The sequence below is a fragment of the Wyeomyia smithii genome, chromosome 1, assembly GCF_029784165.1.
Source record: "Wyeomyia smithii strain HCP4-BCI-WySm-NY-G18 chromosome 1, ASM2978416v1, whole genome shotgun sequence".
Taxonomy (NCBI): domain Eukaryota; kingdom Metazoa; phylum Arthropoda; class Insecta; order Diptera; family Culicidae; genus Wyeomyia; species Wyeomyia smithii.
In genome coordinates, this window is record NC_073694.1 from 33,258,858 (window position 1) to 33,280,915 (window position 22,058).

The window sequence follows — 22,058 nt, forward strand, 5'->3', positions numbered from 1 at the left end:
TGACATTAGAAAAAATATTTTTGGCAGCAATATTAGCTGGAGTGATAGGTGTACAATTATTTTCTAGCCTGTTTTGCTTACCCATATTAACGGTCATTTTCGAACTACCAACACTAGGCGGTATAATGTTCGAACTACCTGTAACCTGTGCATAAGTTAAACGGGTATGCAAAGGAGTAGGTAAACTATGCGTCACTGGTACGCTTGGAGAATTTTGTTTTGAAGTTGGTTTTAATTGAGAAATTGAATTTTGTTTACCTTGCCTTGCCTTAACAATTGCTAAACGGACTGGGCATTGATAAAAATTTGACATATGGTTGCCGTTACAATTCGCACAGCGAAAATTTTTATTCTCTTTCACAGGACATGTGTCCTTTTTGGGAGAAGAGTCTCCACAATTAAGACATTTTTGGTCCATGTTACAGAATTTGGAACCATGGCCATAACGTTGGCAAGTACGGCATTGGGTGATATGCTTTTCACCTCCGCCATACTTCCTATAAATTTCCCACTTTACACGCACATTATACAAAGCATGTGCCTTTTCAAAAAAATTTAAGTTGTTAACCTCATAACCGCGGTTAAAATGAATTAAATAATTAACAAGGGAAATTCCAGTTCTCTGACTGTTTTCGCCTCGTGATTTTTGTTTCATTAGAATTACTTGGGTAGGGGCTATGCCAAGTAATTCTGTTAAAGTAAGTTTGATCTCATCAACGGTTTGATCGTTGGTGAGACCTTTCAAGACAACCTTGAACGGCTTGGTGTCATATGTAAAAAATTTGTACATCTTGTCAGTTAAATACTGAACAAGACGATCACGACCCTTTACTGAGTCGGCTAATAAGCGGCATTCACCTCTACGGCCAATTTGATAGGTAACTTTAACGTCAGAAACAAACGTTGAAAGTTCCTTTTTGAATATATTAAATTCAGAAGAAATAGTTACCACAATAGGTGGAACTTTCTCCTTTTTTAAAGATTTTATATTTTGTATAGTTTCATTATTAATAACTTCCATTTCACCAGCTTCTTGCTCAGGCAAAATATCAAAAGGATTGTCACTACAGACACTCGATGTGTCAGAAAGAGATGCCTCTCTTTTCCTCCCCGCAGCGATGCGAGGTTTCTTTTTCCGTCCAGCCATTTCAGGTGATACGAAAAAAGTTAAAACAAATGTTAAATTCAAAAGTAGGTAGTCTTGAGAAAGACTGATGGGAAATAACTTTCAGGTAATCTTTAAAAGACACACTGACAAAACACAAACTTTGAAGCTATAGGCAGTCAAAGACCAGTCCACAAGCAACCGAAAAAACGTCTGATCTGTAGGACAATTCAAGACGCACTGAACTCTGAGTAAGTGATTACTTTCATTGTACTGCTTCGAATCTTCCGCTCTTATCGAGATGTTTTCCGATGATTTTTCACTTGCCAACAGGTACATAGGAGCCGTTCCTAAGCCACGTGGTTATAAAAAGGGGAACCGGAGGGTTTGCCAAAGGAACAGGCAGGGGGGGGAGGGGGGCGGTGGATGTTTGACGAAACAATCACGTGGTTTTTTTCCTCGACTTATAATTTCTTATTGCCAGCAAGAATGAAGTTTTTGCAACTTTTTTTATCAATAAATTTATTTGACACGGCTCGATAATTTAAAAGTGTTGCGAGAATTTAGCAATTTGTCAGTAATCAGCTAATGTTATCAAATTCTCAAAGCCATACTACATATTTTAAGTTTATTAGAACAAAGAATATTTTTTTTTGATTTTTAAGAGGCTGTTTTCAATGTGGTATTTGCCTCTAAGGTTTTATAATTGTACTAGCTGACCCGGCAAACATCGTCTCGCCCATTTTTGTGTTTAATTTGGTAATTTTAAACATTTCAAATTCTTTGATTCCTTGCGATTTGTTTATAGTCTGCAAATGCACGTCGAATCGGCCATTGGTTATGAAAAGGCAAATCGTTTCAAATGATTGGTTTTATCGGAATGACAACATCCTCGACTTTTGGCTTCTGTACATCACCTCTATTCTAAAAATAACCATATTGAGTGTTATTCTATCATTTTCATTTCTGGCATCAATCTGATTCCGGAAATACCCATATTGGGTGGTTTTCATTAATTTTGTTGTTTTCCAGAAACTGAAAGTGGTCATCTTTGAATTCAGGATAGTGTCCAGGGTCAATGCTGGCTTATATGCATCATCTCGATCACAGTAATATCCATATTAAGGAATATTCGGTCTTTTTCGGTGGTTTTTCCGAAACCGGAAGTCACCATCTTGGATATCAAAATGACATTTGGAGACAATTTCTGGCCCCTGAGCGTCATTCTGGTTTGAGAAATACCCATGTTGGGTGTTATTTAGTCATTTTCGGCTGTTTTCCAGAAACCAAAAGTCGCCATCTTACAATTCATAATGGTGTCTGTGGTGAATTTTTAGCTTCTGATTTCGGAGAAACTCCATTCTCGGCCATTTTCGGCTGTTTTCCAAAAACCGGAAGTTGCCATCTTACAATTCAAAATGTTGCCGGAGGTCGACTTGTGGCTTCAGTGCACCATTACGATTCCGGAAATACCCATATTAGAAACCAGAAGTTTCCATCTTAATTTTAAAAATGGCGTCTGGAGTCAAGTTTTGGCTCCTGTGCATTGACCCGATCATTGCAGGCTGTTTCCCGGAAAACCTGGTTTAAATATCTGTTGAATTTGTAAGGAGACCTGCCTCCCTTTCCAGAGTACGGAGGAGTATCAAACCACCAAAGAAATTTATGTTTGAATCGTATTAGAGCCCTCCCATCCAGAAGGGGAGGGATGTTGCACCACCATTAAAATATTTTTGCCTCCAAAAACCTCCACATGATAAGTTTGGTTCCATTTACACGATTAACTCTGGAGTTCGGAAAAAATTTGAGTTTCTTTTGTAGGAAACCCCACCCTTCCTGAAGAAGGAGGGGTATAAAACCATTATGGGCATACTTGTTATCCCTAAAAATATTCACCTGCCAAATTCGATTCCATTTACTTGGTTCATTTGTATGGAACCCCTCCCTTCCAGTACAGAGAGGGGTCTCGAGCAAACTTAGTCACCTTTCTCGGTCCCCAAAACCTCTATACACAAAATTGCACGCCGATCGGTTCTGTGGTTTCCAAGCCTATATGGATCAGAGAGACAGACAGACACAAAGCTATATTTTTATATGTTTAAATAGTTCAACCGATTACCGTGATGGTAGCCACCAGTCGAGCGTGCTTATATTTGTATTTAATTTTCAGTGGTAGCTGTCGAGAGTGAACTGTTTTTCTCGCCGTAACATTTTGCCTTGGACAAAGACGAACACAAAAAAACAAAGCCAGCTCAAATCAGACGCTCCGTTGTAAAGTAATGGGCGGTCGCACATATATGTAACTTTATTTTAAATATAAGATTCTGCAATGTGTCGAGATTTGTGACATTATTCCTGGAAGTATATTTCAATAAGAAATGACTGGTAAAAAAATTTATTATTATTTATTTTAACCCTCTAGTGCCCAAATTAATTTTTAGACGGACTTCGAAAAATCATTATAAAGCCTTATAAATATTTTTTGAGTCCTTATAGAAGCTTTTTAGAGGATTGACTGAACACCGTCCGAAGGCGGCACTGGGCACTAGAGGGTTAAAATTTATTTTAAAAAAAATACAAATTCGTTCGAAAAAACACAATTTAAGAGTCCTAAACCTTAGTCAGCCAGTTGTAGATAGCTGAAATTCACCGGAAGTAAGGACTCACTTATTATCAACTAAATATTTCAAAGGTGGTACTAACATTCGATTTTTAGATGAGTATACAATTCACCATAACTGTAAAGAAAAAGTGTATAATTTTTTCCATGTTGGGCAATTTATTTCATGAAAATCGGTCCAGCCATCTGTGAGAAAAGTAAGCGAGAGTAAAAATTTGCACACACACACACGCACACACACATACACACACGCACACACAGAAAATGCTCAACTCGTCGAACTGAGTCGAGGTTTGCAAGTGATTGCTATACCTTCATGGGAGAAAGGCAAAAATGTAAAAAAATTCCTACCATTCAGAGAAAAAGGAGCATTTTTGGCACTCGACAAATGAAAAGACCACGTGGTTAAAGTCGGAGAGGGCACAAGGGGTGGGGGGGGGGTCTCGACCAAAAAACCACGAAAGACCACGGGGGGTATAGGAAGTCATCAAAATATGAACGCATGGTTCAGGAACGGCCCCATATGATTCCCAATGAAAACCCGCCTCGATCGTCATATCCTTTTCCAGGAAAATTTCGTACTTTAAACAATCGACTGCTCCTCGATCAGCGCGTGTAGTGGATGTTCTTCAAAAACTTACGACGAACTTCAATCCGAATGTGTCTCCGGAAGTTGTCCGGTAGATTTCGCGTAACTGCTTTCTCATCGAAATAACTCTTCCTGTATCGATGTTTCAAGTGTTGTAGCATTTTTTTCACCCTAAACAAACTCAGCTTTTTTAAGGGCATAGGTTTGATTTCGTCGAACAACTCTTTGAACCTATTTTGACATTGAGAATAGGTTATATTTCCATTTAATTCTACTACAAAAGTATTAGAATCAAATGGAAACATAACCTATTCTCAATGTACTAACAAATCAAAGTCATTCATGCAGTGATTTATTAACTCATGCTGACTTTGATTCTGATCATCTCCCAATAACATTTTCTATTTCCCATGAAACTATTTTAAATCCCACTAGATCTGTGTTAAATTATCACAAGACTAATTGGGATAGACATCGTTCTACGATCGAAGAAAATTTGAATGATGATATTATTTTACAAAATAGTGCTGACATTGACAGAGCATTAGAAAATTTTAGCAGCTTAATACTCATTGCCCGGAATTTATCAGTTCCTATGGCTCGAGTGAAATTTAATACACCAATTATTGACAGTGAATTTCAACTCTTTATATGGTTGAAGAACATACGGAGACGTCAATACCAAAGATCTCGTGATATTGCTTTGAAAATTATTTTTCAAGAATTACAAAAGGAAATTAAACATAGATTCACTCTCTTGCAAAATGAGAATTTCATGAGAGAAGTTGAACAACTAAAACCTTATTCAAAACCTTTCTGGAAGCTTTCGAAGGTTCTTAAGAAACCTTCGAAGCCCATTCCAGTCCTTAAAGATGGTGTTTGCATTTTTCTAACGAATGAACAAAAATCTCAAAAACTTGCTTAGCAGTTTGAGAGTGTTCATAACTCCAATTTAAACGTAGTAAGTCCTATTAAAAATGAAGTAAACCAAAAGTATGATCAGATCACCACCCAAGAATTTCTTTCTGAAGAGGTATTGGAAACAAACTTGAATGAGGTGCGAATTATTCTCAAAAAAATACAAAAACATGAAAGCACCAGGAGATGATGGGATTTTCTATATCCTCATCAAAAGACTTCCCGAAAACTCTTTAAATTTCTTGGTAAAAATTTTTAGCAGATGCTTTGCTTGCACATTTTCCTACGAAATAGAAAAATGCCAAAGGCACTCCAATTTTAAAACCCGAAAAGAATCCAGCTGAGGCATCAAGTTATCGACCAATTAGTTTACTTTCCTCTATTAGCAAACTTTTTGAAAGAATAATTCTTAATAGAATGATAACACATATTAATGAGAACTCAATTTTTGCAAATGAGCAGTTTGGTTTTCGCCATGGGCATTCCACTACTCATCAGTTACTTTGAGTAAGGAAGACCCTAATGCTTCTAAAACACAGTTAATTATTTTTACCTCATAAGCCAACAGTTTCTTTTCTCAAACCCACCCATAACCACGTTATTAGGATGAACGGTGTGGTCTTAAATTGGTCTGATCAAGTTAAATACTTAGGGCTAATTTATGATAAGAATCTTACTTTCAAGGAGCACATTGAAAATATCCAGTCAAAGTGCAATAGGTATATCAAATGTTTATATCCTCTTATCAACAGGAATTCTAGACTTTGAATAAACTGTTAATTTACAAACAAATTTTTAGGCTAGCAATGTTATATGCAGTTCCCATCTGGACAAGTTGTTGTGCAACCAGGAAGAAGACACTTCAATGGATTCAGAATAAACTTTTGAAAATGATTTTGAAGCGTCCTCCCTGGTTTAACACGAACGAGCTACATAGGCTCACTAATGTAGAAACATTAGAAAATATGTCAAGCCAAAATATCAACAAATTCCCACAAAAATCGTTGCAATCCTCAATTGCAACGATTAGCTCACTTTATAGTCAGTAAGATAGTTTTAAGTTTATTTTAAGTTTTTTTTCATTCTTTTTTGTTTTTTTTCTCCTTGACAAGTAGGTTTAATAATTTTAATAAAAATTTTTTAATTACTTAACTGCGAAAGCTCAACATTCAATAATATAGGAAAAGCGTACAAATGTACGTATAATAGTGTTGAAATGTCACCATTTGTGGCAGAACACACGACATTAATTCTGAATAGATATTTTAGTACATAAATAAATCATTACAAACTCCCCCCGTTATTAAAAAAAACCTATTCTCAATATTTAATTCCATTCTACTAAGACGCTCCAAAAAGAAATTCATTTCTATTTTGACATACTTTAATTGACATATTGGACGGTTGAACTAATAGAATCTAGAAACTCATCGGTGACCCGATGATAGTTCACACCTCAAGAACCAAAATATCGTGCAAATTTACATGGGTGGAGAAAATAACTCGAATAACTTGGTCCTTCCGGATACAAAAGTATGAAAATAACAGATGGAACCTTGAAGGCCTTGAATCTCGTGACGGTGTATCCGGGAAGAACGATGGGACCTTGGGTTGTGTTTTTCCGGTCCAAGATAAAAGCATTAAAAATAATGGGAATTCTCAGGGATCTGACAAAACAGTTTCTAGTCGTGATCGAGACCACTGGTGTTTATCCAAACAAACTGCGTGCTTCGGTGTCTAACATCAAACAAGCAAACGATTTGTCCTGAATGTAAACAGTTGGTACGGACAATACTTGTGATAAAGAGGTTGAAAATAGTTTCTATTTGGGGCAAACACCGTCTAAGATGCCCGCAAGCTCATGTACAAGTAGACGGAAATACTCAAGAAGGCCGCCGGATCCCGGATCCTTACGAAATATTGTCGTCCGATGATTTTAATGATTCAATGGCTGAACTCAAGAAGTCTGGGAAAAGAAAAACGTTCTCGTTTCCTAAACTTTCTAGGAAAAGACACTGCTAGAGTGGCAGATACAATGCTAGAGAAAAAAAAGTGCTGTTGAAAACCCGGAACAAACACCTTCGGGATTGGGCAAACTGAATTCACGTAAAGAGTTTCTTTTTTGTTCAAGGTTGAGCCAAATTCTGGTCTGCTGAAGTTTCCTGATATTGTGGACTGTATTTTTGAAAATTTCTATGTAACATTCATTACAAGTTGCTACGAAAAACGCAATTTTTTTTTAAATATGAAAAAATTAAACTGTTAAAGAATGTTGAACATTCAATAAACTAGTAATCAATAAACTAACAAAAAATAGGTCAAAAATTGCAAAAAATTGTGACAATTTCGTAAAAAAATTCTGTAGTAATAAAATAGTGACAATTTGTCAAAGAGTAGATATCGTTAGAAAATATAAAATTACTTCAAAAGAGGAACTTGAAAAAAATATGGAAACATAATATAAAATGAAAAATATAAATTAACAACTTTTGAGTAGAAAAAAGTTTGAAAAGCGGCCAAAATATATATTGCCATAAAAAGTGTCGAACAGGTATTAAAAGAATCCGATGATCAGCTCACAACACAAAAAAGGTCTTTTTTTGACTTGGTTTGCACAGCTTTGTTAAAATTAACTCATTAAATTTTTTTTTCTAAGAAGTGTTTGAAAATATCCAAAAAATATTGAGGGTGGTGTCCGAGACACGTCCGTATGGTTAACGTAGGGCTACGAAAACTGTACATGCCTGTACGGGTAACCGAAGTTTTTGCACGGTTGATAAGCAATGCTCGATAGTGTTTTGTTCCCAATTTCGACATCTATTCTGAGAAAATACACCAATCGTATGGTAAATGTTTCATACATATAAAACATAATTCATCCTTAAAACTTTTCCTTTATTCTTACTACGTAGTCAAAAAATGGATTTTAAAATCGACCGATTTCGCCTCAATTTAGGGCCGGATTTAGGCACTGGGGGCCCGGGCCAAATTTGTTTGTGAGGCCCTCTTTTCTTAAAACATTTAGAGGTAACGTTCTGAAAGGTGACGAGCAAAAAAAAGAACTGTTTTCAAAGGCCGCAGAGTAATTGCACGCCTGGTTCGTCGCCTTTACGTTTGCTTACGGGAAAACTCATGTGAGTCTCTAAAATGTTATCTTTACTAGGGTCACCAGAATTCACAGAATAATAAGGGCCATTTCATACGAAGTGACCACGAAAACGCACAAACTTGGACACGACCATCACAGATTTTGCTCAAAGTTGGGATAATTATTCATCTACTTTCACTTTGGAAAAATCCCAATTTTGGTGTCGATTGGAATACTCCCCGTTCTGTGGGTCCCCCCTGTTTATTGCAATGTCACGCATTTTTTGTTCAAAATCTCTTTCTTCTTCTTTTTACAATTCATAGACGTAAGATGTCCGAAATATACTGATAGATGATTTTTGAAGAAAATAAACCAAGGAATCCAGAAAAAATATTAGTTTTGACCGGAAGTGTTGCCAGATAAATTATTTTTGTATTTTAAAACTAAATTTGCATTTTTCGGCAAATGCTGCAAATTTTATTTCAAATTTGATGGTTCATCTCATTTCTAGGAAAATTTTACGAAAGAAACACTTATCACCCCGTAGTAATATGAGCCAATCTCGAGATATAGCATTTTTACGAAAATAGTTCTGAATTTCGTAATTAATTTTTCGTAAAAATGTTATATCTCAAGATTGGCTCATATTACCACGGAGTGGTTAGTGCTTCTTACGTAAAATTTTCTGAGAAACTCGATGAAACCATCAAATTTAAAATAAAATTAGCTGCATTAGCCGAAAAATGCAAGTTTAATTTTAAAATACAAAAAAAAACTATCTGGCAACACTTCCGGGCAAAAACAATAATTTTCTGGATTCCTTGGTTTATTTTGCTCAAAATTCATCTATCACTATTTTTCGGGTGTCTTACGTCTATAAATTATAAAATAAAATTATTACGAGATTTAAAACTTTTTTCGTAAAAATGTTATATCTCGACATTGGCTCATATTACCTCGAGATGATAGTTGTTTCTTATGTGAAATTTTCCAAGAAACACGATGAAATTATCAAATTCAGAACAAAAATACAAAATACAAAACAAAACTATCTGGCAACACTTCCGGGCAAAAACAATAATTTTCTGGATTCCTTGGTTTATTTTGCTCAAAATTCATCTATCACTATTTTTCGGGTGTCTTACGTCTATAAATTATAAAATAAAATTATTACGAGATTTAGAACTTTTTTCGTAAAAATGTTATATCTCGACATTGGCTCATATTACCTCGAGATGATAGTTGTTTCTTATGTGAAATTTTCCAAGGAACACGATGAAATTATCAAATTCAGAACAAAAATGTTGGCATTTGCCGAAAAATGTAAATTTAGTTTTCAAACACAAAAATAATTTTTCTGGCAACGCTTTCGGTCGAAACTAATATTTTTTCTGGATTCCTTGGTTTATTTTCTTTAAAAATCATCTCTCAGTATTTTTCGGACATCTTACGTCTAAGAATTGTAAGAAAAAGAAAAAAGAGATTTTTGACAAAAATTGCGCGACTTTGCAATAAAGAGGGACACCAAAATTGTGATTTTACCAAAGAGACAGTTAATGAATAATTCCCCCAACTTTGAACAAAATCTGTGATGGTCGTGTCCAAGTGGCATGTACACTTCATATGGAATGACCCATAATCTTTTATTTTTTTCTCCAGTTTTAACTCTAGCGCGAAACCTGTGTTTACCAGTATAATATATAAGTTGTAGCAATCTGTCGTCTGCCTGATTCGTGGGTAGAAACAAAACCCTTCAGGAATTCATATACATACTGCTCGTGCCTAACCTTTCACATCTGTTTTCCGTGTGTAAATTAATTATTACTTTTTAATAATTGTTAAACTATTAAACATTCCAATAAAGAACATTGATTTGATAATGGAATAAAACAAAACCCTTGTCAACATTTCGCAAAGTTTAAAATTCAACGACGCTTGAATATAACTCGATACGTCTTCAACAATTTGTGATTTGTGTAGATTCAATTGTACCAAAGTGAAAGGCGCGGAAACTGAATTTTTTATCAATGAGCATCGAACGAAAAAGTACCCGCCCCACATGGAGTCCCAAACCCAATCGTCTGTAATCGTATCATCATATTCTTAAGAAATATTCTTGAGTGCATATCAGTAGCCTAGGAATGGTCAAGAACAGAACTTCTTCGTACGAAAATAATAAAATAGCATTTACTTTCAGATTCAACAGGTAGATACGATTTAATACCTAAAATCAGTAATGAATATAATCAAGATTGTGGACACTGAGCTCTATTTGATTTTCGATGGCGACGTTTACTTTTGGAAATTTCACCAGCTTCAAACACTGTCAACAGTTCTCAGTGATTCCATATATACCAAACTGAACACATTTCTTTCAAAAAATCCGTCCAACAAGTAGAGTGTCAATTGCATATCACCAACCAGCATTGCAACGGTAACTTAAATATAAGCCTCAGTGCTTTTACACTTCTGTGTTGGACACAGAGAGAGGAACAGAAAAACCCGTCGAACAAATCCATCCCGAATGTACTACCAACGACAAAGAAGCGAATGTAAAAATTTCCACTTGCTGCACCTCGCTCCGACTGTGTGGAACTGCATTTTGCTCTTTTACTTCCGACTTTCCCGCAACCGTTCGTAGAATGTCATAAATTCTCGGTTCTCCCACGCTACTCGGAATCACAGCTCGCATCCAGCCGGGGGAAGAGATTTTTTTGCACCGGAACTCGGTTGCGGTGTGTGGTTTGAGATGCTGAGAAAAGTTCTATTTCTGAAATTGGGTGGGAACTGTTTTATTTGTTTTTTTTTTTTCGTTGATCTTTTCGGTAAGCTTCGTAACAGCTGCGACGATACACGGTTGTTGTTGATGTTGGGTTTTGAGGGCTCGAAAGTTCAATTGATATTAGGCGTGTAAGCTGTGTACTTAAGCACCTATTAAACGGCAGTGTATTTTGCGAGTGTCATTACTGACTATTTTTGAATATTAAGCTGTATCAAAAAATTATCAAAAAAATGATCGCCTCCAGGTGTGCTCGGAGCAGGGTGTACGTGCCAGCATTCCCACCCTAAGCTCGTTTCTAATTTTACATTCACCGGGGTTCGGTCACGTAGGTATCGCCTTCCGCCTGTGAAAGGTTGACGATACAAAGCGTTGAAAAATATCACCGCGAAAGGTTGGCAACGGATGACCAAAGTGCAAAACCCGCTCCAATTAATTGCAAATTGTTCTGCTCACTTGTTCCGTTGCTAGGCAGCAACAGCATCGCTCCGTTCTGAATGCACTCCCCGCCGGGAGTCTGCCCGTGACAAGTGAGAAAATTGCTTCATCCGAGTGCGCCTTTGTTTCGTTGAAGGACTTTTTCCTCCGGCTGCCTCGGTTCACGGTTAGCCTTTTGATGTGGCGCTCGGTATTGCAACACAAAACGTGCAACCGAAATCGTCAGTCAAGCTGAATGCCATGTAATTTCATCGAAATCAAATCGATTTATGAACTTACATGTCAAAACTCAGCTGCATATGTGCGAAGGAATAATCCAGCCCAACCTTTGCACTGGCTTTCGGTGCAATTTCGCTAAGCTCGGCTAGCAATTTCTTAATCCCTGCCAGAACAGCCCAAACATGACAGAGAGATGAAACGATACCACTTTACACAAATTAGAAACCCGACCAAGACATGAGACGGTCTTTTAATTTTGCCGACATTAATGCTCGCCAGATCGGAAAAGGATTACCTGAAAATCTCTCCCGGTATCCGGTAAGCAAGATACACACACTCACTTGTGGAGATGGAAACCCGTTCCCTGTTTGCCTATGACAGCGCGCGCAAAGCGGATGGGTTTAACCGGAAGTGTTTGTTGGGATGAGAGGAGGGGAAGGGTGGATGCTGGTACGATATCGTACCGGCACTGGCTTTACGAGATGAAAATTTTCTTTGGAGAATGCCAATGCAGGTGCTTGGCAGTGTGCCAGTAGGGTCTTCTCTGGGACTCTTAGTATTTTTATAGCCATTCATTAGGCAGACAGGATATAATTCATAAATTGCAATAAATGGCTTTAATTACATCATGTATGCTTTGAGCGTAGTGAAAATCACCGTCTTGTTGGGTCACAGAACGGAGCTAAGCATAAGGGAAGTAATTTGCTTCTTTATTAAAATCAAAACATCAAAGAAAAGGAATGTTATCTAAGACTAAGATTGTGTAACGTAAGCGTTTTCAGTAGCTAAGAAACCTTTGAGTGTTTAGAAAAACTTTTCAAGAACCAGTTACTAGAAAATAATAGAACCCTACTGGAATAAGACGCTTTTAGTAACGCGGCTCTTTAATTCGCTGTTTCATGTCGTATAATAATGCAATTTGGAGGAGTATGGACCCAAGTTAGGTATTTTGTGTTGGTAGTCGTGAGACGCAAGCGGTCAAATTAAACGCTCGCATTGATGCTGCTTTGGAGTCTTTGAAGTATCGATTTTATTTCGGAAATCTCCACCGACAAAAGCAATCTTCACCATGCAGATTAAATTTCGTAAATTATTTTTCAGTACACGTATTGTATTCCAGGTACAGTCCATTTAGTTTCTGCTTAGTATGAACTCACTACTACGACCAGAAATTTGATCTATTATGATATTATTCAGGAGTTTTCTATACTCCGAACTTCATTTTATTGGCATCGTCACTATCACGTTTCAAACATACATCAATGAGTCTCATCGTAATCTCGTTTCTTCTGCCAATATCGAACCGCGAATACAATTAAATTACATCGAACTTGAATTTCGTATATAAAAGGTTTACGAAATCAAATTGCATCACAAAAAAAAAGATTCCGTAAATTTCACTCATCCAACCAATCGCCTTCTATCTTTTAGGAAGTAAAATAAAACATGCTATTTAATTTTTTCACTGTACGTTTTATTCAATTTAATCCCCATATCCAAATGCACGAGCTTTCCTCTTACACTGCTCATGAGGTCTCGTTCAACGTTTGGACCCACTGTTTTTGTGTGGAAATCGATTTTCTCTTCAAATCTCTTTCTTTTCGAGTTCCTCTTGAAAGCTTGAACTACCCGCTTGTGATTCTTCACACTATACGGAGATCCACTTTGGCCACTTTTTTCTTTCCAGTCGATGGTCTAACGCTCGTTGTACCGATTCAAAACGCGAGTTACCGTAGATTGAGCCATTCCCAGCTTCCTGCTGATTGCACGATGAGAAAGATTCGGATTTTCGTGGTACGTGCGCAAAATTTCCTTACTCCTCTTCTGTTCTTCCGACTCCATCTTTGCAACGATTGCACTGGCAGCTGATTGCAACTTACACAGTGTCAACAGTACACATTGAACAAATTTCACCCAAATTTTTGAAAGAAAATACACAATGAGTAAAAAGTTACAGCTATTTGAAAATGGTGCAATTTTATTCCGTAAAAGTATAGTTTAAATTTTATAATCTTCTATATCCTTTCAAATCATATAAACAATTCAATCATACGTAATTTTTCTCAACTTTAAACCTAGAATGACTAGTTGTGAAAAGTATGCTGGCATGCTGTGAAAACGTGCTAAATTCTAATGCATCAAACACCTCTCTACCCCTGAACGAACCTCGAACAATAATGTCTCGGTTAATACTTCAAATGCTTCCAAAACATGAAATATGACGATTGGATTAATAGTTAACTTGCGGCAGGGTTGATATTTGTTGACACTCTTGAGTGAAAGTGAAAAAAAGCATCCATAAACGATATTTTTTACAATCCTTTCAGAGTTCTCCCTTCCCGCTTTTTGCATGGAAGTGAACTGTCAAAACATCTCATTATATTTCATGCGATAGAAGCAAGACAACAAAATCAGTTTATCAGTTAACGAAGATTGTCAAAGCATCGGTCAGTATCAGTGAAAAAGTGTTTCGGTGAGGTTCATTTTGGTGGAGTGGACTGTTTTTCTTTTTCGATCTTCACGATCATTTGGTTGGATTTGTCGTCAAATTTTATTCCGTAACCGTGAACGCGCGCGATCTATTTCATCTGAGTATAACAGCACGTTACTAGGACGAAAATCTAGTGTATCTGAAAGAGTGCTGCGATCATTGGAAGTGAAAATTGAAAATGATTGGCTGTAATTTTCGAAGAATTTTGCTGGGGATGACTTTTATCAGCACTGCTTGCGAGTAGTTGAGTTAAAATTACACTAATTGAACAGAACTACACCAAAGGGCCATTTTTACCATATTTTTGACAGCCGGCTGGTTCCGTCCAAAGAAAACCAAACCCCTTTTTTGTTTAGAAAGCCGTGAGGCACAGTCAGCAAGAGAAGGAAGCGTGCAATGATGCTGTTTTGGAGTCAAACAATTTGTTTAATTCAAATTCAATAAATAAATAAGATTGTACCATTCAACCCGTGACTTGTCAGCCATCTCTTCCGGGTCTGAACACTAGTCTTTCTTGGTTAATTATTCGTGGAAACTGATGTAGGAAAGTTAGATCTTGTGATCGCCATGTGATGGCTGACAAACAATAAGTTTGTATGGCACAATCTCACCCCGGCTTACGGTATCTTAAAAAAGTAAAGGCCAGCAATATTGGTTTATTTAGAGGATAAATGCACCATGATCAGACTGTGTGTGGCATTCCAATGACAATACGCAACACGGCTATGTTTTTTTCAACCAAAGTTCTATAAGAGTCCCGCCCATTTTCGAATTACCTCATTCCATCAATTTCAGGATGTAATGTAACGATCTTTCATACACAGTTCGCTACTATTTGCTCGTTAGTCTCCAGTAGTCAGGCTTTCTGAGCCTGATTTAGGATCGATTCGGCGGTTCTAAGCCACTTTTGGAACCATCTCCCATTTTGCCCTTCTTGCCCTTCAAAAACGTTATCTGAAGATCCTCAGCCTAATTTGGGATTAGTGGCTATTTTCACTTAGTCTGGCCACCAGGAGTACTAGGTAGTCTTATAAGTATCTGAAAATTCTAAAAGTTGGCATTAATATTCACTAATTTGAACTATTTTTGTCGAGCTTGATCCTTCAAATGACGCCTGTCAAAACATTAGCCATTTTTATTTACGCATTTACAAGTTACAGCACTAAGAAGTGACTAACCTGCGGGTTTTTTCTAATATGAAAAAATCTTTTTCCGAGTTCTCGAGTTTCGATCAAACACTACTATCTACGCAAGAAAACGATATCCGAGACAAAGGTCAAGCTGCATAAGTACTACCCGGGCTCTGCATCGTCGATTGGAACGATTCATAAGTGGTTTACCGAGTTTCGTTGTGGCCGTACGAGCACAGTTGATACTGAACGATCTGGGCGCCCAAAAGAAGTCACTGCACTAGAAAACGTCGAAAAAGTCCATGATATGATGCACGGGCGTAGAATTTCGATTAGGGGGGGGTCAAGTTCTTCAAAATTTTAGAAGTAAAAAAATGGTATTTTGAAAAATAGAAAGAAATACTAGTAGTTAGTGATCAACACGGATTTGCCAGGTACTTTTGCCGCTGCAATGTCCTTAGTCAACTGAAAAGCCTGTGCCATTCTACGCAACATAGGCCAAGCACTTCAATCAATTTGTTTTGATCTGGCTGATACTTTACACAGATGTTCCAAAGGGCTAAAAATGTCGTTTCGTGCTAACGTATGCGTTAAAATAATGGACTTTTTTCGGATGGTAGTAAAAAAATAATTAAGACAAATAATTGAGTTTCATAAATTTGGAAGGTAATTATGTAAGCTTACTTGCAAAAAAAATCTAAAATCTTGCGTGCGGCAAGTCACCAGAACATTCGTCATGCCGGACGAAAACATGCGTGTAGGTAATTGTTTTGATGACTCATGGGTTAATATGATTGTTGCTGCATGCATAGTTTCGTCGGTGCGTGTAAAGGTAAACCCATGAAAAAATGGGAATTTTTGTGAGTTATTGAAAACAAAATTCTGCACCAATTTCAACAATCACGGGGGGAAGGGGGGCAAAAGCCTCCCTTGCCCCCCTCTGGCTACACCTATGATATGATGTTGAATGATCCCAAAGCGAAATTGAGAAAGGTAGCTAATGCTGTAAGCATCTCATCGGAACGCGTTTGCGATATCGTGCACTCAGTTTTGGGTATGAAGAATCTCTCCGTGCGATGGGTGCCGCGTTTGCTCACAGTAGACCAAAAACGAATTCGTGTGACGACTTCCCAGCATAATGTGCCATTATTTTCGCGTAATCTGATCGAGTTTTTGCGCGGATGCACAACCATGGATGAAACCTGGATCGATTACTACACTACTGAGTCAACGAAACAGGCAAAACAGTGGGTTTTGCCGGGCCAAAGTGCTCCGAAGCGTCCAAAAACGCAACAATGGGCCGGAAAGGTTATAGCCTCCGTATTTTGAGATGCACATGGCATAATATTCGTGGACTATCTTGAAATAGGCAAAACCATAACTGGAGCATACTATTCATCATTATTAGACCGATTGAAAATCGAAATCGCCGAAAACCGGCCGCATTTGGAAAAGAAAAAAACACTCTATCATCACGGCAATGCGCCTGATCTTTCATGCTTTGTAACAAGCAAAACTGCATGAAAATGCGGCTTCGAATTGGTTCCTATCGTTGTACTAGCTGTATCGACCCAAAAAGTGAATATGTTGAAAAATAAAACCGACTTTGGCCAAAAAACGGCTCCTTCTTTTATTGTTCAGGTACTTAAAAGGCTGCCTATTGATTTTAGCCTAAGTTGAGATCATTTATCAGCAGGGCTTTAATCTGCAAAAGCGTTTTCCAGCAACTCTGAGCTGAAGTTTTTTACATTTCCAATGCAGTGAGGAAATCTACTCATAAGCCCCTGAGAAAAGAACTCGGGGTATGGTGATCGGGTTGAAGATAGTACTGTTGGGGTAGTTACACTTCTGCCGTCTTGTTCCTCTACTCACTCATCACGGCTTCGGTAACTTTGCACTACTGCCTTCGCACACGAATTGGAAGTCCGGCAGGTTGGTCGATTATACTAGGCTATGTCTGAGATACTGGAATTACCTTCTGGTACCTCATATGCCCCTTGTGTCACGTTGGTCGAAACATTATCTGTCCTCCTTGATGGCGATGCTGATAGGTATCATGTCGGACAAGACACAGATTACATCGTATGGCACCGCACGATACGTACTCGCAACTCTGAGACACATGAGCCTGCAGGTACTTTCCAGTTTACTGCGGTAACTGTTAGTACCTAGCGCTCTGGACCACACTGCCCCACCATACCTGAATATGGACGAAACCACGGCAAGAAGTCTTCGCTTGCTGCCATAAACCGCTGAGCTATTGGACATCATACGGAATAGTGCTTCAATAGCCGATGAGGCCCTCCTACAGGCATAGTCGACGTGACTTCCGAACGCGAGCTTATCAGCAACCATAACCCCCAAGTGCTTCGGAGATCGCTTTCAAGTGATGGTGCAGTCTCCGACCCCGACTACCGCCTGTTGCTCCGATTCACGATTGTTCTCAACCGTGACCTCCGTCTTATGATGCGCCAGCTCCAGTTTACTGGAGCGTATCCAGCCCTCGACCTTGCGTATACAGTGCGTGGCCGTCAACCTCTAGCGTTATGTCGTCTGCAAAGCCGACGATCGCATCCCCAACATGGAACTTGAGTTTCAACACCCCGCCATACATGATATTCCACAATACCGGGCCCAACTCCCGCGGTGATTAGGACGCACTTCAGACCATCCTCCGTGTTGTAAACAAGTACTCGATTCTGGAAGTAATTTTCCAGAATCTTGTACAGCGACACCGGTACATGGATGCTCCTGAACGCGAGCGCTATGGAGCCCCAACTGACACCATTGAACACATTCTTCCCGTCGAGCGTGATGATTACGCAATAGCGTATTCTCCTTCTCTAGCGTTAGAGTGCTATTTCCGACGTCTTGGTGACGAAGGAGTTGGCATCAAGTCTGGACCTGCCCTTCTGGAAGCCGAATTAGTGCCAGACCGTGTACACCCTCCGTGTACCTCACCAGTCTGTTGAGTATAATCATCTCAGATAATGATGTTTAACATCATGCAACTGTAAAAATCACTAATATTTCAACACCGCGCGGGACTCAAATTGGTAAAAAAAATCGACCCCGAAATAAAATCTCAGGTTTTTGCCAGGGTCGGGTCAGGTTCGGGTTTCATTTGACCGGGAAAAAAAATTTCGGGTTCGGACCGGTATGTGTTTGAAAAATGTCAAACCCGACCATCTCTACAGTCTATTCCTACCCTAGTGAGTCCTAGACATGGGCTGTCCTCATCGCAAAATGCGTTGTTTTACACCTGCTGGTTGGAGTGTTCGCTTTAAGGCCTGTGTGTGGGTGTAGAGAATTGGTCTTCCAAACATCTAACGCAGACAAGTATGATTTCGCCTTATATTTGCCAAGATCTGATACGCCCGGGTGCGCCCTCCGCTTCCAGCTTTTCTTCCTTACGTGGATTTTGAACAAAACTCAACACCTTCTTCCTTGCTGCTTCTGAAGCTGGATGGATGAGAGCATCCTATCACCTCAGCTTTTTGGAAGCTCATTCACTGTTTCCGAGCGGATCTCCGCAGTAAAGTGAACAGTCGAATCGCATGGTGGTGGGGTATTATTAGCCGTGTTTCCCAGTCATGTCTGCCACAATGATCCAGCTCCGATAAGCAACACGGTTGAGCAACTTTTTCTGAAAATCAAATTGGAAAGGTCATTTGTAAACAAGCGTTGAAGTGTTGTTAAGTGAATTGGTCTTTATGCTATTTAGGAACATGCTAACTCTATTGAAACTTGTGGTTGATACCAGCAGAACTCGTTTGACCGCAACTAAAGGTGCTCTGTATGATGTATTCTATTTCCATGGATTGACGCTGACAAATTATGAAATTGAGAACTCTCGCTCTATAACTCTTGACCTAGTACTTGTGTACGAGCCAATGCTACAAAACTGATTTTTTATAGATCTCAACATGGAAGAAAACGCTCCAAAGGATTCAGAATAATATTCTGAAAATGATTTTGAAGCGTCCTCCTTGGTTTGGTACACTCGAATTACATAGACTTACTGGTGTTGAACCATTAGAAGCTATGTCAAATAAAATTATTAACAATTTTCGACAAAAATCGTTGCAATCCTCAATTGCTACGATAAGCTCTCTTTATAGCCAATAAGTTAGCAATTAAGTTAGTTGTAAGTTTACTTCCCCTTTTCTGACAAGTAGGTTTAAATCCCTACGAATGATAAGTCCTAATTGCGAAAACAAACAAATCCTAACAATTAAAATTACAAACTTCTAACAGTGTTGAGAAGTCACCATTTGTGATTGGACACACTTACTCATTATTTACTAAATAAAAAAAATCTTTTCCGGTCGCTCATCAGTTATCCGTGCTACGTGGCCAGCCCACTGTAACCTGCCGTGTATCATCAGCTTGACAATGATTTTTTATAGAAGCAGATGACCCTATGGTGAACATTGGCCTGGATCGTCCTGCTCTGGATGGGACCATAACTGAAATAGTGCTTATTGCCCTTGACTTATCACCGGAACATTGTGAATTTGATACGACGTGTTGAACGAAGCGTAACCAGCAATTTACTGGCAGTACACGTTCAAGGCAGAGATACAAACTGCTGCCTAACGAAACTATATAAATCATCGACTCTCTGCCGTGCTTGTGAGGTGATTTCTGTGATGGGCTAATTCCAAACACCATTTAGAATATAAGTTAACATGCAAGCGGTGTGATCACCTATATATCGCTTATGTTTCATCAGCATGAAACGTTGATGCCATTACCGTCACGTCAGCATAAACAGTGATCGCAACTGACCCGCCGTGCAATAAACTGATCGATGAGCGCAATTTGCAACACTCAACCTGTATCAACTTCAACTGATGACCTCCCGGGTACGGACCAAATCAAGAATAATACATGGCGACATTACATTTCGAGCTTACCTGACTAGCAGAGTTGTTTGTGTTGGTCTTCGGTTGTCACATTATGAGCCATCAATAACTTCTTCTGAAGTGCCGCAAGGAAGCAAGCAGGGCCCACCGAAATTTCCTCATTCAGTCTACGCAACATAACAACATATAACATTATTATCTTCAGCAGGAAGCTTTTTTTGCATCGCCTCAAAATCCGCAAAGCAAAGACCGTACTCGAAAAACAATGCAACAGATAAAAGTTATCACCTGAAATTCATTTTATGTCGGACATTGTTTCTGTTTTTTTTTTGTCATTTTCGCTCATTTTCCCAATGACTCATTGATTAACATGCCGGCAACATCGGCTTTTCTCCTTCGTGCATAAATCAGTGTTCCATCACCATTTGATGGCTCCAGCATTCCAGCTAAACAGAACATCCAAAAATCAAGTTCCGCGTCAAAACCACAAGCGTTTTGTTTTACAGTATTTCATAGGATACTTTTTCCCTTGCAAATGATATCGATAAAGCGTTGGTTCTAGTTATGTTTCTGTTAATCAACTCGATGTTATGCAGATGGTATCTTCTCTACATTGACGTAGATGACTGAGATTACATGATAGGATTGTTTGGTTGCTCATCAAACTCAATTTTAATTTCCATTGCTTTTATCATGTTGCAATGTAATCGACACGAATCACAAACTGAAACAGATTTTTACCCGATTTCTACTCATTTACTTTTCCAAAGACATTTAAGGCGTATTTCACTGAAAAAATCGCGAAACAAATGTGTTTCATGTGAGGTGTTACTACAAACTGTGGAAATAAAATTAGTTTAGCAGAATTAGTTAAGCGTTATTGTTCTTGAATTGTGACGTGTTGACGCAGGAACATAAACCCAATAGAAAAAACTTTCGACTTCCTAAGCGTTACCACCGCAACGACACTGTAGAAGTAGACTACACAAGAAGAATTAAAAACGGGATTTTTCCCCGTGTTCTTGATACTAATCGTCATACGTCTATGAAACATCTTGAAGCACAACGAGCGTCACTATTAATGTTTGTATCAGGTATTTAGTGCATGCATTTCAATGAATGATTTCTGGTCACCAAATTCCATTGCGTTGTAAGCATTATTTCATTAACCCATATTGATCAATCCAAAAATAATCAAACTGTAATTATTATTCACTGGAAAAAATCCAATCTAAACGAATGAGGAAAATCCTACTGTCATTTCCAACATGACGTGACATTTATGAAGGCACGTAGAGTTCTCTTCGTTTCTCCCAAGTAAATGCTGGACTAATTTTCCTTTTTCCTTCCACGACAGTCGCAGAAAGGTGGCTCGAACGATAACAATTTTCCCCAGACTTTCGACCTTTGTTTAGCAACATGTAATTAGATCCCACGTTGCTTGTCGCTGCTCAGGAACGGGGTCAATTTGTTCTCGTAAACATAAAGAGCGCTGTTGCTGCTTCCAACAACGAGTTTGGGCAACTGTTTATCAGTTTTCTAATCAAAAAACGAGTGCAAACTTTTATTCGAATCGAAACCAAGCTGATACTTTGACTTCTGAATAAAGAAGGCTGTGGGTTCAAATGCAAAATTCATCATGAAAGCTGTTGAATTTTTTTTCGGCCCAGAACCTTTGTAGGCGGGCTAAACCATTAGAGCTGTTAATGTTAAACTCTACCCATTTTGATAGCACTTTTTACCCGTTTTTTATTCTCCAACAAACAAATCCTCCCGAAACTGTTCTACCAGCATGTGTTTACGATCATTTTTA

General features: G+C 38.4%; 1 protein-coding gene across 4 annotated transcripts in view; it reads left to right on the top strand.

Moving 5' to 3' along the window:
* The window catches only part of LOC129731922 (transcription factor mef2A), a 137,327-nt gene that overhangs the window by 112,844 nt on the left and 2,425 nt on the right, over positions 1 to 22,058 (top strand). The gene's annotated exons all lie outside the window — the stretch shown is intronic.